Source organism: Simochromis diagramma, unplaced genomic scaffold (assembly GCF_900408965.1).
Source record: "Simochromis diagramma unplaced genomic scaffold, fSimDia1.1 OVJJ01000304.1, whole genome shotgun sequence".
Taxonomy (NCBI): Eukaryota; Metazoa; Chordata; class Actinopteri; order Cichliformes; family Cichlidae; genus Simochromis; species Simochromis diagramma.
In genome coordinates, this window is record NW_024387030.1 from 892,816 (window position 1) to 910,233 (window position 17,418).

Genomic DNA, 17,418 nt, shown 5'->3' on the forward strand with positions numbered 1-17,418 from the left:
CTATATATCAAGTGTGCGTGTTTACCCGTGCGTGGCCAGGCAGAGAAGATTGGGATGCACATTCGGAGGGTGTGTATATGTGTGTGTCTGTGAATCCGTGTGTGCAAGGAGAGAAAGGCAGATAGACAGGTGTGCATGCAGTCTGTCTGCCTGATCCGAAGCGATGGTTTGGAAGAAGCCGTGGTCGATAATTATCGATGACTCTCCTCTCTAATGCTGTTCCTAAATGAGAGGCTTTGCTCTCTGGTCTCAGAGACACACAGCCAGATAAGTATCCACATTCATACACACTCTTGATTACACTTACATGGACACAAGAGGTACAGAAATCCAAGTGAATCAATATAAAAACATGCAGATTAATTAACATTTTTAAACCAATATTTTTTTAAAGAAAGACTGTGAAACTAAAAAACAAACAAACACAAAACCAAAACAGTAATTGTCCCCCATGTCTGTGTGCATATCTTTGTGTTCTCTCTTTTCTTTGTGTTCAAAACTGCCTGATGACCAATTAAAGGAAAAACATAATCCCTATTCCCTACAGTGAGAGGATCCGGTGGCTCCGTTTTGTCGTGAGGGACTTTGTGCAGACATGCTTTGGTTCCACTTGTCCCTTTGAAAGAGAATCGTCAATACAAAGTTTTTCTGAGTGATCACCTTCATGCTGAAAAACAGGTGCTTGTAACTTCTAGGCTGAACGATTGTAATTCCTTATTATTATTATTTTTTTATTTCTACCAGAATGCTGCAGTGAGATGACTTAACAGGAAGTGTTTAATTCAGTATTAAATTTGAAATCCTTCTCTTTACATGCAAAGCCCGAATGTCCCCATTATATCTCAAAGACCCCAAAGATACCTTAGTATCCGTGTAGAGCACTTTGCTCTCAGACTGCAGCCTAACTTGTGTTTCCTATGTTTCCCAAGAGTAGAGCCTTTTGGTATTGGGCAGCTTCAGTTATCAGACTTTGTCCAAGTCATGCAGTTCACCTGGAAGGTGCACACATGTGGGGGATTTGGCACTGAGGTGTTAGACATTATTCTGAGGGAGAAAATCCTTTGAAAGATTGGTGTTCATCCATGCAGTACAGTTCCAGAGCCTCTGTGATTCAGGGTCAAAACTGCTTGGAGCTGTTCTGGTGGCATGTGGCGTCACTTCCCCCCCACCTTTACTTTGTCACCTGCCCCGTACATAGTGCAGGTGATGAAAGATGGTGGACCATGTGGATAGACGAGGGAAAGGACAGGCCGAGGAAGCCATTTCGCTCTGCTAGTGATACACAGGCTGTTAGGCTCAGTGTGGGGCTGTAGCTCGTGAGCAAACACCCCCCCTCCCGACAGCTTTGTGTAGGTGTATGTGCGTTTTTGTGCGCCCACTGCTTCTTCCCCACCTTCATGTCTCAGTTTGTGTTTTTTGTGTTACTCCAGCAATCTTGAGCGAGTGTGCAGACATGTAGACACCTCTGCTAGCGTCCACATGTCCTGCATTTCCGTGCGAGACTGTGTGTGCACGTCCGTTTACCCACTGCGCACGTTTGTTTGTGAGCATGTGCACTTGGTGACACACTTGTGTCACGCATGCTTGTTTTGGGGTGTTTGTGTGTGTCTGAAAGTGTCCTGGCGCGTATCGATTGGTGGTAGCAGCAGGCCGATGTCTCTGACAGGCTGAATTACAGTAATCAGTCATTATTGACTCCCCATCTCTGTGCTACACACACCACTCTGCTCCTCTTATCTGTCTCTCCACCTCTCCCTCCCTTTGTGTCCCCCACTTCTGTCACTCCTTTCCTCCCTCCCTCCCTCCCTCCCTCCCTCCCTCAAACTCTGGGACCATCTATCTTTACACTCACATCCCCGTACGTCTTCTTGTGGCCTTTTCCACCTCCTCCTGCTTCTATCTTGTATCTGTGGCCCTCATCATCTTTTCCTCTATCTTCCTCCCTAATTCTGTCCCTGCATTGTCTCTCTTGTCACTCTAATTCCTTTATCTTAGCAAATCCTTTTTTTCTATCTCTGTCGTACTGTCTGTTTTTCATCTTTTTCACATTTATTACTTTTCGTTCTTCATTCAGTTTTTCTCCCCCAGATCTTTTTCTTGTCTGTTCATTCTCATTGTCCTAAAGTGAGGGAAAGTCGCTTCATGATGTAATAGCAACCCTTTAAGACAAACTTTTCTCAATAATATTTCCCTGTTGGCATTTTTCTTCCAGCTAGGTCCCCTCAAGTATGAAGGACTGCAATAATAAAAAATAAATAAATAAATAAAGTAAAAAATGTGTAAATAAATTGTTACGTGCCTCAGTTCTCATCATTAGGGGAATTGAAGGCCCTGTCGTTATGAAATGCGTTGATAGATATAGAAAAGAATGCATTATGTTCAGAAGCTAATGCAGAAATAAGGGCATAGACTTAAAAATAATAATTTCTTAAATAAAGCAGGAGTCTCTCTCTCTCTCTCTCTCTCTCTACATATATATATATATATATATATATATATATATATATATATATATATATATATATATATAGGTAAATTAATACAAAGGTAAATAAATGCAGTGCATTTTTAAAAAGTATGAATATATAATTTATAAATTAATTCATGGATATTTTTAATTTTTACTGTTATTCATCCGTTTAATTTCTTGTTTATTTGTTCTTAAGGGGGGCTTTACAACAATTACAACATACCTGACCAAGCAATGACATCTTGGGTCTTAAAAAAAGCCTCTATAAGGGGGCGTAATACAGCACATTTCTAACCTTAAAACATTTAAATGTTACATTTTGCCACTTGAGATCAAATGTAAATCAGAGCAAAACACTTTTTCATGGGTAACAGTAGTTGTTTTGTAGTTGCACTGACCCAGGTCTTTGTGATAAGTTGTGTTTAAAACGACACAACAGCTTGTGCTCCGATGAGGATCTTCATCTCTCTGTGGCGGCTGCAGTGATCAAACCGTTTTCCAGGCGTGGTTGGTTTCATTGCTTTGTTTTGTTCGGCTATTACAGAAAAGGAAGCTTCACACAAATACACGGATCATGCCTTTTTCTGTGTTTCAACCATGGTTCCTTTTTCCCCCCTGATTTTCAGCTGTTGTTGAATATTTGCAAGTGGTTTCCTGCTCAGAGTGAATTTAACTGTTTGGAACATTTATTCTAACATGTGGTTTGTGGAACTTGAACTACATCTCCAAAAGTTGATTCTGTTCATCTGGACGTAGCGTTTTCAGTGGGAGAAACGTTTCGTCACTCATCCAAGTGACTTCTGTAGTCTCAGCTGACTGCAGGTTTCCCCAATCTTATAAACAGTACATTTGCCTAATGACTGAAACCAGCCCACTCATTTCATCATGATTATGCAAATTCTCATGACCACTGATCAACTTGAACTACATTTAAAAAATAATACTAGTAGCCCATGCTTTGTATTCCTGTCATTCAGTGTTATAGAAATCATTTGAGACTCCTAATGTCAAAAAAATTAAAAGAAATTAAAATGCTTGTGATATGTTACATCGGAGATTATGCATTTGTTGGCGAATTTTTGCCCCATATATGAGGGACCAAAACCTATGAAATGGACTTAACATTCTGTTCATTATGACCAGAAATGAGTGTCTGAGCTCAAAAACTCATCAGGAAAGTGTTTAGAGATCAGGGCCCGAAGCCTTTTTGTCCTCATATTCTTCTATAGGAGCAGGAGTCTCTTTGCAACCACAGGTATCTCCCCCTGGTGGCTGTTGAAAGGATTACAGGTTTATTAAAGGTTTAAGACCAGTTTTATTGACTTCCCTTTTCTGACCTTTTGTACTGAATGTGGTTGGGCATCAAACAGTTTGTCCAGCTTAGCAGAAAGCATAATGTCAGTTAGCACTAGTAAGTACTGCTAGCGGTCATCGCTAACTGGGACCTCTACACATCCAGTATTGTAATCTCATTCTTGATCTGCATGTTTTTGTTTTAGCAAAGACTTTATGTCAGAAGGCCTTCCTAACCCAACCCTCCGATTGGTGTGAGCTTGGGGCCAACGCTCGCATGTGTACACTGGTTTTCTGACTGTAGAGTAGTTGAGATTTGAAGAGAGATGAATGATTCATATCTTCTTGACATACCTGTGAATTCGGCAACACGGAATACATGAGGCTTAGATGTCCTTGTGTACGAATCTCCTTCAGTTCTGCATAAAGCTTCAGCTGAGTGCTGCATTGTAACATTGACTGATAGGACCTCGCTGAGGGGCTGACACAGAAGCAAACGGAGAGAAGGTTGGCAAGACAAAGTATGTCAGTGTTAACTGGCATTTTTCTCGTCTTTCTTTCCCGTTCTCTCTCTCTCCCCCTCTCTCTCTGTCTGCCTTCTTCCCTCTCTCCCCCTCTCTCTGTCTCTTGGCCCTCAGGGCAGTCCATCTGCCTTTTCTCTCTCTCTGATCTTTCATTCACCGTGACCAGAGCCATCCAAAACCACACAGCACACTCACACACAGGGTGCCAGGCTGCTGGGGCAGCTGTGTGTAAGCACAGCTCTATCTCACATATCAGCTCACTGCAGCAGCAGAAGCAGTCCAAAACTCCCCAACACATGCATGCACACACTCTTCATATAGGCCTCACTACACTCGCACATGTCACGATGAACAATAACACAAAGCTGGTATTAGAAACTTCCCTTCTCTTCCCGCTGATGACTCGTGTTAGCACACACGCAACCAATCTTTAGTCACGTAAAGAATAGCCCATCAGATTGGAATCAGTCCTCCTGAACTTATAGATTAGACCAGATAAAAGTGAGGAGCAGACTGCTGGGTATCATCGCTCTTTAAGCAACACCAGCGTGTCAGGATCCAGATGTGATTTGCGTAGCCCTACTGTAGATCATCTCTATCACAGTTCCCTTGGATTTATTACTGGGTACAGTTGCGAAGCTGTTCGTAATAAACGTTAATGTTTTTTACCATTACTTTTAAGACTTGAAAATATGGGTTACAGTGCATGTTCGCAAGAATGCTTTGCTTTTGATATTACCCTTGTGAATGAAGAAAGCATGCACCATTAGAGGTGGAAAAGTCATATGTCAACCTGCAGCATAAAACCTGCTTTTTTTTATGTGCCTGCTTGTCCTTGACTAAAGTAATGTTGATTTCATGACAAAAAGGAGAAGTAAACCTTTAGATCGTGGTACTTTGAGTGGGTGTAAAATTAATTTGATTCTCATTATTAAAAGATCTTAAAAAGTGTTTCAGCCCTGAAGCTTTCATGTAGCAGTCTCCTGTGTTTATAGTTACGAGTCCTCAAAATGCTAAAAACTGACACGAATTATTTTTAAAAAGCACAAAATTTCAAAACAAACCATAGTTGGAAGGTAAAATTTTGTTTGTTGTACCAAACACAAAATCAGCTGAGTGTGAAAGTGGAAACTTGATCTCTAAATCTGATGCTTTTTATAAGAGGTGACTTGAATCTTTACCTTATTGAGTAAAATCTGTTTTCCAAGCTAAAGTTGAGTTTTGTGACCGTGAGTCCGTCTAAGCAGAGTCAACATGCTGGCCCACTGGTCACCTAGCTGCAACTACTACAGCTGCTCTACCATCTGATAACACCGTGTTGCGCTGCGATTTGCGCGCGCGCGCGCGTGTGTGTGTGTGTGTGTGTGTGTGTGTGTGTGTGTGTGTGTGTGTGTGTGTGTGTGTGTGTGTGTGTGTGTGTGTGTGTGTGTGTGTGTGTGTGTGTGTGTGTGTGTGTGTGTGTGAGAAAGAGTAGGCTGTGGCCATCCTCCATCTGCTCTTGTGTGATTGTGGTTTTTGGGGAACAATGTTGGAGAGACACTAAGCTGCTATACACACACACGGACACACACAGGCTGCCAGCAAATGTTTGTGTGTGCATGAATTTTCAAATATATCACCTAACCATTTACACTTACACAAAACGTAAACATGAAGTGCATGTGTATAAACGTTACTTTCAGGATTAAAGGGTGTGTGTGTGTGTGTGTGTGTGTGTGTGTGTGTGTGTGTGGGACGTCCCCTCTAGTAGTTGATTGGCAGAGATAGCTGCACTGAGGCTGGGGTCAGCATATGGCTCAGTATGATAGCGATGCTCTGTTTGTGTGTGTGTGTGGGCGTCATTGCCTTTCTCTCGCTTTCACACTCTGTTCCCACTGAAATGGTGGCAGCTCTGGGCATGTAGCGCTATTATCCCCCATATCCCCACACACACACACACACACACACACACACACACACACACACACACACACACACACACACACACACACACACACACACACACACACACACACACACACCAAGGGCAGCCAAACGCCTAGCGGCCTGCCTGGCTTCTCTTTGCCAACTCCCACAATAGAGCCTATTGTCCCAGTAAGGCTACAATCTGCTGTGTGTGACAAGGATGTGTGTGTTTCTCACCACGGCAGAAAGGTGAGGGCAGAGCCTTACAAATTGAAGACATTTTCTTATTGCTGATGCTGAAATGGGGTCATGTTATCCTTAACCCCCCGCAGGCTCCGCTGCACCCGTCAGACACTGGAGGAGCATTTCTTTTGATCTAAAAGAAAGCTGCACCAATGCCTGCGTCATGCTCTCACTGATAAATCTATCACAAACGTACATTTAAAACACTTGGTGAAAAAGTCTTCCATGAGTAAAGCTGCTCCATTATTTAAAATCTGGATGTAAATGAGCATAAAACTCTGTGGTGCATGAGGAGCTTCTGCTGGCAGATTGACAGAAATCAGTGCCACACATTGAGTGGCACATACACAATCAGGATTAGGCTAAGGGTCTGTGTATTAGTGCGGGTTAGGAAATGAATATAAGTCTGTGTGAATGCTTGCAGAGGGGGAGGTGATTGTGGTTAATTGTTTCCCGTCGGGTAGTTAGAGGAAATGAAAAGAAAAGGGGTGAGGAGGAGGGGTCACGGCTAATCTCTTTCCCATCTCCTTGGGGAAGTCTGTGTGTATGTGTGTGTTGCTTCTAGGATGACTGCCTGCTTCACAGTCACATATTAGCGCTATGATTTCCAAACACTTGAAAGTGGACAGATGTTACAGTTAACATGTGGCCGTGTTTGAGTTAAAGAGAAGTTATTCCCAGGTGTTTTTCAGTTGAATTTCACTGATTATTTTGAAAGCTTAATTTTGTACTTTTGACTGCTTCCTTATTTCCCAAGAGGTCGCCACCGTGGATGGATACACATATTTGATTTTTTGCATCCTTCCTGATGCAACCCTCCCGTTTATCTGGACTCAGGCTGTTCTGGCCCCCTGAGGATGGATGTGTGTTTCCTTCTAGTCTCGAACCAGAAATCTTTTGCATCTCAGGCACATACTGTTACTTTTGCTGGTTGTAGTTGTACCTCATAGACTATGATATTATGCATGAGAGAAAAAACATTTAGAGAATCCTAAATACAGAAATCTATGTGGTATTTCTCCCAATGGGTGGAGGGATAAAATGATCTTTACATCAGCAGTTTAGGTGGCTTTTAGCAAATTTGACTTATTTAGATGACGTTTAAATTTGCAGTAATGCCTTTAAACTTAAGAGCATATTTCAACACATTTTATATTTCTATTCGAGCACTTGACTAAAATAGCTTTGCTTGATTAGGAGCTGTTTTAGTTCCTCCTCCTTTAAGGCTGCTCACACTTTAAGCTACACCAAATGAATAATTGTTTTGGGATGAACCGCTTATGCTTTAAAGTTGGATTTTTTTTCAGTCCCACAGGTGCATGAAATTAAGAACCTAAAAATGCAAGCTGCCTTTACAAACATTGGTGGAGATATGATTTGTTCTAAAAGAGCTCATTGAATTTTGTGGTGCTGAATTAAGATGCCAGTGTTACAAAAAGTCAGTTTGTAGAATATCTAGGAGGGAGTAAATTTCACAATCAGTTGTAAGTAAGACAGATCACATAAAACTAGAACGTCCTGTGTATCTGCTGAGTTCCTTTCTGTGGTCTGCTTGTAGATCCACTAACCACTGAGCATTGCCGTTATGGGTTGCGTCCTTCTCCTATATGCTATTCCAGTATTGCTCTGTCTCTAGCTTTGGTGGGGTTGTTCTCATAGTGTTTCCCTGCTACTGGGAATACACCATAAGTGGCTTAGTAGAGTAACGCTGGTTTATTGTCCTGCCTTCCAACTTTCTAGTATACCTCTTTAAGCTGCTGGCCAAGGCTGTGAGTGTTTGTCAGTGTCTAAGGCCTCAGGTTTAGGCAGCTTACTGTGCTTCTTAGGCACCTTCTTCATCTTTAGTCTTCTTCTCCATGGAGGGTACTGCTCCTTGTGAGGTCATCTTGAGGTCATCCGAGCATCTTGCTGATCATTGTCGCGGTGTAGATTTTGATGATGGTCACAGTAGGGATTGTCCGTAGTCATTCACATCTTCTAGTAGACCTTCAGACCTTCACGGTCCACTTTAACCATCCTGTAGTGAATGGCCACACGGTAAATTCACTACAACAGCACATCAGAGAATCATAGCACCATATTCGAGTGCATTTTACTTTCCCATGAACAACATAATTGAACCCTTTAAATGTAGTAATTAAGCAATAATACTTGGGTACAAGTCTTTTTTTTTATTAACTTGCAGTTCTCATTAAACATTTTAAGAAACTGCAGCTACTGCAGCAAGTTGAATATTACCATGAAGCATGAAGACTGTCCAAGTTTGTATTCTTGCGCTCGTAAGCCGAAGTGTTTTGCACAAGCACAAAGCAGCGATGTTTCTTCTCAGCTCTTTAGTAAACTCTCCGCCCCCACAGAGCAGCGTGACTAGCAGTCAATACATAGGTGTCAGTTATCAAAGCTGATGTGCATTACTTTAATGTTACTCCTGCCTCGTGATGGGTTTTTGGGCCTAATTTCCAACATTCATGATTCATGTCGTGACTGACTGAGCGGGCGAGTGTCTGTGTTTGTGTGCAAGCATAGATGCTTGTCACCGAGAGCTGTGCAGACACATGAGCCGCAGCCATCAGTGGCTTGATCACACCTTGCTGGAGCAGGCCCCCCTCTGACTGGTAAACAAGCTAATCTGCAGTTGTGTGTATGTGAGTGTGTAAGTGCGTGAATGCGCTTTGCGGCCGGGTGTGTGAATGTAAGTTTCTTTATGTGATAAGGTGTTTAAGATTCAGCGTGGGTTCCCTCACGGATGACCGAGACAAAGTGCAGAACAGCAGACTGTGTGTCATCAGCTCTAATAGGCGTGTTGAATTTAGCCTTAAAGAGGCAGAAAGAAAAAAGTGTTCGTGAGCACAGACAGCGGGTGTTGGCGAAAGATTAATTACTGGTGATAATTGGATTAGAAGAAAAAAAATATTTTTACCCAGCTAATAAGCGCTAAGTGGGGCAGGATTTGTGTATCTCAAGGGCACCTGCTACATCCCAGCAGGTGTTTTAAGTGTTAACAATAAAGTTTTCAGACTTTTTATTCAAATTATTTGGTAACTTTAAGTCCCCTTGTTCTGTCAAGTTGATTTTTTTGACATTTTAATTCTTGATTGCAGAAAGACATCAGTCTGAAACATAAGCATCTTCTTTTGAGATTTCAAATGATCTAAAAATGGTTTGAATTTAATCATATTGTGTTTCTAAGGAAGTAACAACCTCTGGCATTGCACATTTTGTCCAATCAGTAACCCAAAGCCTCAAATAAGATGAAGGACAAGCGCCATATATTCACATTTAATAAGCAGGAGCATTTTATTATTTGTCCAAAATAGCGTAATTCTTTTGGTTGACAAATATTTAGCAGTCAATCCACCCTTATTGCATAGACTGTAAATGAAAGATGGACATAGCTGTTGAGCTGTTCTTTTGCATTTGTTGTGTTAGTTTTCATGACATGTGTTTTTGTTTCTGTGTAGTTTTTTTTGTTTGTTTTTTCACATCCAGAATGAGAAGTCATACCTTTCCGTGAATATTAGCAAGTTTGCTTACCGAGGCATAGACTATTCGGGTTCCTTTCACAGATACAGATACTTGTTAATTAGTGTTAAGTTACACAAAGACAATGAGGAGCCTATGGGGACCTACTCGCTTTTGTAGTGGGCCTCAAGCAGCCACTTAAGGATCTGCGGTTTTTATTTTTGACACTTCCTGTCAGCTGTGTTTTGTCATTTCAGCTAAAATGTTCATTCTGTTTTATATATAACGTGCCAGGCTTTTACTTTTCACCTTTCAAGGCTTTATATGAACAGATTATATCGGCCGCTAGAAGCAGAAAGATGTACAAAAACTAGTCCTTTACTTTGAATTTAACATCTGTGTGATGCATGCGGGAGGTGAGGAATTACTTTCTTTGTCAGCTTTTATATCCATATTATGAGGATTCATATCGGTGATTGTAAAGATATATATGTGTGTGAGGAGGGGGGGAGTTTATTGTGTAACCGCCTGCAGATAAGAAGCGGATGTATCTCCTTAATAAGGGAATTATTATTACGGCCTTGGTGACAATCACCAGCACCCATGCTGTGCCTGTGTGAACTTTAGTGTCTCTGTGCTGGTTAAATAAAGCTTGTAATTGCACTGGCAGCTTTAAGGCTCCCCTGTGGTGACAGGGAGGTGTGTGTGTGTGTGTGTGTGTGTGTGTGTGTGTGTGTGTGTGCGCATATGTCAAAGGGTGAAATAGTGGGGTGACAAGGGGCCAATTAATGTATCACGTCTGTTTTTTCTCCTCGGCCTCTGTTTCTGCATCAGGTTAAAGAGCAGATGAATAGGGGCAAATGCGATTGTGTGATGTGAGTGTGTGTGTGTGTGTGTGTGTGTGTGTGTGTCTTTTCATGCACGTCGAGCAATAAGTAGTGCATTAGACTAACCTATCTCTGTCCTCATCTTTGGCGTATGTGGACACACACACACGCTCATAATGAAATCACAAAGCCCCTCCATATCATTGCTATCACAGAAAGATATAAACCCATTAGCTTGTTCCTTTGGGCGTGGACGCACACACATACACGCACAGGTTTATCATTACACGCTGTAAAGCTTTTCCAATTGTATTATCCCTCTGATGTCCTTCTCTCTGTTGTCTGTTCCAATGCCCGGGGTGCAGAGGACAGATAGGGGGGGTTGTGTGTGTGTTTGGGAGATGCTGGGTGAGATCTGGGTGAGATAAGCTCTGTGTGTGTGTGTGTGTGTGTGTGTGTGTGTGTGTGTGTGTGTGTGTGTGTGTGCCTCTGATGAGAGGTGTCTCGTAGACAAGAAAACGGACAAGTTGTGCTGCTTTTTAATGCAATTTTCTCAAAATAGAAAATCATAAAAAGTTGTTAGTACAGCAGGAAAAACAGGATGGGCCGCCGTACTTCATGTTCACCCTTTTTAAATTAGAGTGTAAATTAGAGTCACTTGTCTGACCAGAGGAAATTAGCTATTCAGATTCAGCATCAAAAGGTTAAAGAACGTTTCTAGCTTTTCACCGGCTGTGCTGCTCTTTCTTAATTTATTTTTAGTCGATTTAATACTCCAATTTCTGTTACTTATTAAAACAACAAAATTTTTATTCATTTACAGGAAGAGATGACCTTCAGCAAACACTGCCTGTTCCTTTTAACACTTTAAAACCAACATTGCTCAGATGTTTTCCCCCTCTTTAATCCTATTCAATAAGACTGATTGGAGGTATTTTTTTCCCATCCTCAGTTGCAAAGTGCAAGGCAGGGAGGTCATAAAGTGTATTTAAAGGCTTGTTGGTCTTTCTTCTTTTTAGTGAGAAAGTAAAGGTAGCTGGAAAACACAACAGCGCCAGTCTTAGCCTGGGAAGTTGGAAAAGAACAGAGTTCACCCAAAGCTCCTGCATCTTTTGGCATACGGGTTACCTGCTCAACCAAGTGTGCCACAGCAGGGCCCCCATTTCTTACTGTGGATGCAGATATAGCTCAATATCAGCTCAATAAGTGGGGTTAAGCCACATTTCTGCTGACAAGAGAACCAATAGCATCACATCCTTTAGGGATGTAATAGCACATTTGTTGCTGCAGCATATTTGTTGATCTTAAATCTTAATAAGACTAAGTTAAAGTCCTTAGATTTTATTCATAGCAAAACAAATTATTTTATAATTGTTTTTTTTTTCCTTTTTTTCTTTTTAAAGATCTTAATTTTTTGTGATTTTTTTTTTTTTTGTGTGTGTGGTTATTTCGCTTCTCTTCAGGCTCTTTGTGGTTTCTTTGCATTTCTTTTTTTGGTCGCTTTGTGATGTTTTTGTATTTTAACACAAAGTTCAGAAACCTTTTGTTACATCACTCATATTTGGAACCGCTAATCAGCCTAACGTACGTGTTTGGACTGCAGGGTAAATCCAGACTACTCGGACAAAGCCTACATGAGCACAGGGGGAACATGCAAACTTCACACAGGAACCAGTTCATTTATTTCCATGGGTGTACTTGCGCCACTTAACATCTAGCAAGACTACCTGGCTGAGGATCCATGACGATCCACGCAGCTCTTCCGTCTGTTATTCTGAGCTTGTGCCTCATCATTGTATATCAACAAACATATTTTTCACTTTTTTATTACTTTTTTCAATTACCTCTTGCCCAGTATGCCTTTACAACAAAACTTTATTTCACATGATGTTAAAAAAGGTCGTTATAGGAAAAAAGTTCATGTAGTAAAATTCATGTCTTGGGTTAAAAATTTCATGTTTTTTCAATGCACAAACAAGATAAATGGACTGGTTCCTGTACAGTGCTTTTCCACTCTACACTCAAAGCACTTTTTGGGAAAAGCCATTCTTTCCCAAGGATGCTTTGGCATGCAGACTCGAGTGGCCAGGGATCGAACCACTAAACTAAACAATACTAAATAATTCAATTCAATTTTATTCATACAGTGGCACAACAGCAGTCACCTCAAGGCACTTTATATTGTAAGGTAGACCCTACATAAAGAGAAAAACCCAACAATCATATGACCCACTATGAGCAAGCACTTTGGCAACAGTGGGAAGGAAAAACTCCCTTTTAACAGGAAGAAACCTCCGGCAGAACCAGGCTCAGGGAGGGGCGGGGCCGGTTGGGGAGAGAGAAGGAAGACAGAATAAAAGACATGCTGTGTAAGAATAATGGCATTAATAATTATTAATTACATTATTAATTGACAACCGGGTTTTGATGCTCTCTGTAGACACCATACAGTCACATTTCTACCTCTACAGACTTTATATATAGTCTCACAGCACACACCCCCTACATACAAACATTGCCATACACACACATCCCAGCAGTGGGCCCAGCTCCTAATGCGCTAACAAGCTCCCTCTCTCCTCCCCTCGCCTCCTCTCCTCCTCCAGCCTCCCTCCGTCTCAAGTGATCACAGGAGTCGAACACCGCCACAATGAGCGGCGCTGCGGGAGAGAAAAGGTCTGAAATGGAGAGAGAGAGAGAGAGCGACAGAAGAGGGGGAGAAAGAGCAGGAGGAAAGCACGAACACTTCACTCTCTCCACTCCTTTCAGCCACGCACAAGAAAATGAGTTTCTGACTCGACACAAAAGAGCCTCTTTATCCGCCCCCTCTCTCCTCCATGTTTCTCCTGTCTGCCTTTCTCTGCTCTGCTTTCTTTTTCTCCCTCACCAGCCTTCCTCCCCTCTTCCTCCCCTTATAATTTTCCCTCTTTCTTTCCCCTTCTCTCGCTGAAAGAGGGATATTTTTCTGCTAATGACTTAATAAGAGGAGCCATCTGAAATTCAATTACAGCAGATTTCATAGTTGCGACTGCCATTTGGATAGAGGGACAGAGGGATGGATGGAGGCAGAGATGTGCGAGCGCATTTCAACTCTATTTTCTATGACCTCTCAATGGTTTCTACTTTTTTCTTTTTTTTTTTTAATACCAATAATAATAACTTTATTTCAGTACTGTGCTTCGTGCAGACCGGCCTCCTGAAATGCTTCACAGAGGAGGATTAAAAATTTGGGAAAATAAATAACTAGAAAACCTAAAATCGTTAAATCTCAGTCACAGTTTCTGTTATTAAGACTTAATTTTCAGTATTAAATAAGAGAAAAATGTTTGTAAAAGCTGAAGCAGAAAGAGACACACAGGACCTGTATTTAATTTGGCTTAGAGAAGTCATACAGATAAATATTTTGCTCTAAATGTTGTTTGTCACGTAAAGAAAAGTGCTAAAGTTTGCTTCGATGGCGAAGTGTCTCGAATCAGCGTTAACAGGGTTTCTCGAGGTTCCCAAGGCAGGACAAGGTGTCGAGACCATACGTGACTTTCATAAAAAAATAAGAAAAAAGGTTTAATATGCAGTCGATGTTGTAGAGACATTAATTATAAAGATGTAAAGACCCCATGTGGACATCTTCGTTGCTAGAACAGCCCGGTGTAGCCGACCTTCTCCGTGCAGAGTGTTTTAAAGCTTTCCACCGCTGATGAAGGTGAGATTACTGCTCGTGTATGTTTTGCACATCGGTCCGTCGTCCCTGTCCTCCTCATGTCGCCTCATCCCAGTGGGGAGTTGGTGTTTGTGACACGGTGACACAGCCCACACTGAGAGGAACAAAAAGGGAAGGAGGTATAAAGGAGGCAGACGGAGGACGAGGGAAGAAAGAGATGTTCCCGTCACTTATCTCAGCAGTGGTACTGCGTCTCTGTATGTATTTGTCCTTATTCTCCCGTCTCTGCAGACATCTTTCTTTCCCGCGGGTGTCCTTTAAACCTTTTCACCTCCTCAGAAATGAGGAAACGAGAGCCTTTTATGTGCCTTTTTTTTCCCTCCCCCTTTCTCAGACACACATTATTAAAACATGATATGAAGATGATTAGGTGTTGTTTGCCTGAATATATAATAGCACCTCTATCTCCTAATTGCATTACATGCACACCTCTCTTCCCCCTCCGACTCGCACAAACACACCTTCGTTCACCAAAGGGGGAGGTGCGATGGCGGTGAGGGGGAAGCAGGAAAGGGCAAACGGCGAGATCACACAGAGACTCGGCGTGCGAGGCGCCGGCTCGACGGTCTTTGTGCGCCTGCCGCTGCTCTCCCGGCTCTCGTGTTGTTACTTAAACATCGCCGTCGCTGCCTCGCTTCCTCTGCGGCTCACCGCAGGATTCTCACCCTTCCTTCATCTTCACCTTCGCTGTTTCCCTTTTAACAAGTTCTCTTCCTCCCTCAGCATCTCACTGCATTTGCACCTCCGACCCCCGTCCCTCCTTCTGAGGTTTCGACGAGTTTTTTTTTTGTTTTTGGTTTTTTTGGGGTTTTTTTTGAAACAATAACAGCTGTTTTTAGACGTTGAAGTTCCCGTGAAGTCAAGTCTGGTAAATGTCAGAAACAATCTTTGACAAACCGTCACCCTGTCACAAGTTTATATAGATTTCCTCCTCTCTATTTTCCCTGCTTTTTTTCCACTTATCTGCTCCCCTCCTTTCCCCTCTGTTGTGCCAGCGCACTTTAAAGCAGCCATATTGTTGTTATTATCATTGTCTGTAACTGAATCAGTTACCATTAGACCTGAATCTCTCTCCTTCTGAGGCCCATAGACCAGCTCTCTAACCCAATAGAAAACCCATGGGTGCTGTTACAGATGGCCGAGCCATTCACAACGTGCACTCACACACACACAGATTTCATTCTGAAGATTCATTGGCTTAATCCCATCACACACTCGAACAGCATCACGTGCACACACACACACTGTGCTTTCTCACATCCAAACTTATCAAACCCGGACACACACATAAACACTGTTTTCTCGTTGAAAAGCCCTTGTTATTGGAGCTCACTGAGCAAATGGTCATTCTGTTGGGAGATGATGGGACTGAACTGTGTGTGTGTTTATATTTGTGTATGGGTGTGCGCGTGTGTGTCAGGAGGCCGTAACAGCTGTGCGTGTCTGTCATTATGGGGGGATGTATGAGAAGGACCAAGCAAGAGAGGGTAAATGTCATTCTATCAATGAGGTTATCTCTAATAGATGGACAGTTGAAGTCCTGGTTTCCATTTACTCTGCTCTCTGCTGAATCGCTGCGCCTCACGTTTTGAATAATAGCAAGTGATAAATAGCAAGTTTTTTTTCTCTCTTTCTGTCTCTGGCTGGATTATTCTCTGTAGAGTCACATGGACATGAAGGTACACGGTCATTCAATAAACACGTGGTATTTCAGTTTTCTTGTACTGGGCTCCAAATTAGGGTTTGAGTTCTTTTATCATTTATATTATATTAAACCAAAAACTATAATCTTTTAAAAGGTTTACTCCCTTTTTATATAAGCGTTCGTTTTAGGGCACGGCCGGGTGATATTTGTTATTCCAGAGGGCCATAATAAGTGAGAGAGCTCACTTTGGAGGGCTGAATTGAAACATGACGCACACAGTACTGAATTATGTTAAACTGCATGAATTTGGAGGACATTGCAGATTATTTCACAATGGGTTATTTGCCGGCCTACAAGGCCTACGCAGCCTGAATAAGAGATGCGGTGGATTTCTATTGAGGGTTAAACTCTTGACAAATAATCCACATTTAGCACATTGAGCTTTGAAAAAATTTGGAAGCGCATGAGACTTGAATGTAGTTTTTTTTTTTAATCTGTCTCTTGGAACATCAAAGGTTTTTCATAACTATGCAATGTGTTTAGAAAAGGAGGGGGGACTGAAATTGGAGAAAGCTTTGTTAAAGTAGCTCAACTTCATTTTAGTTTCACATTTAATCGTATGAAGTATGCAAACAGTTAATTAGCAAGGTTTTTTTTTTTTTTGTAATGATTGGCCTCGAGCAGTATTGTCCCCATAAATTTGAAGGATTTTCATATTTACAACAGAAACAGTTATCCTGGTCTTCAGTCCCCCAGTTGGCCGGTGTCCTTTGTAACACCACCCATTTCAAGCTCCGCAGCACCAGTGTGCAACTTTATCTTGTATCTTTATCACCTCCATATTCACCATGACCAGTAATTTCACCTTAAATGTGTATTTGTAAGTTTGACTAAAAGAAACAAACATAATGGTTATTTTGTGTTTTATTCCTGTCCCATTTTTGTGTAGCGGCGGTTATAGATGTAGGCTCGAACCACAGGACCTTTTTAGGTATATTGGTATCGGCATTTATAACGACTGATACCGATGAAAATTTAAAAATAAATACAATAAGACCCAGAAACACTGGTGTATTTCTCTCTGTGGGAAGGTGATTGGATGCTTTTGTTTTTATCTTGTTTTTGTGTTATTTGAATTATTTTGTTTCTGTTGACTATGATTCTGGAATAATTAAAGATTTAATCGGTTATCATCAACCATGGTACAAGTGCTGATAATCCATATTTGTCCACAACAACAGGCAGCAAATCTAAGCGGACTCTGGCTGAGCTTAAACAAGCTATTTAATTTCTGACATAAAATAAAATAAAATATTGGTTGATGTATCAGA

General features: G+C 41.6%; 1 protein-coding gene across 6 annotated transcripts in view; it reads left to right on the forward strand.

Annotated features, from left to right (window-relative positions):
- Positions 1-17,418, forward strand: part of ralgapa1 (Ral GTPase activating protein catalytic subunit alpha 1) — a 72,052-nt gene that overhangs the window by 47,111 nt on the left and 7,523 nt on the right. The gene's annotated exons all lie outside the window — the stretch shown is intronic.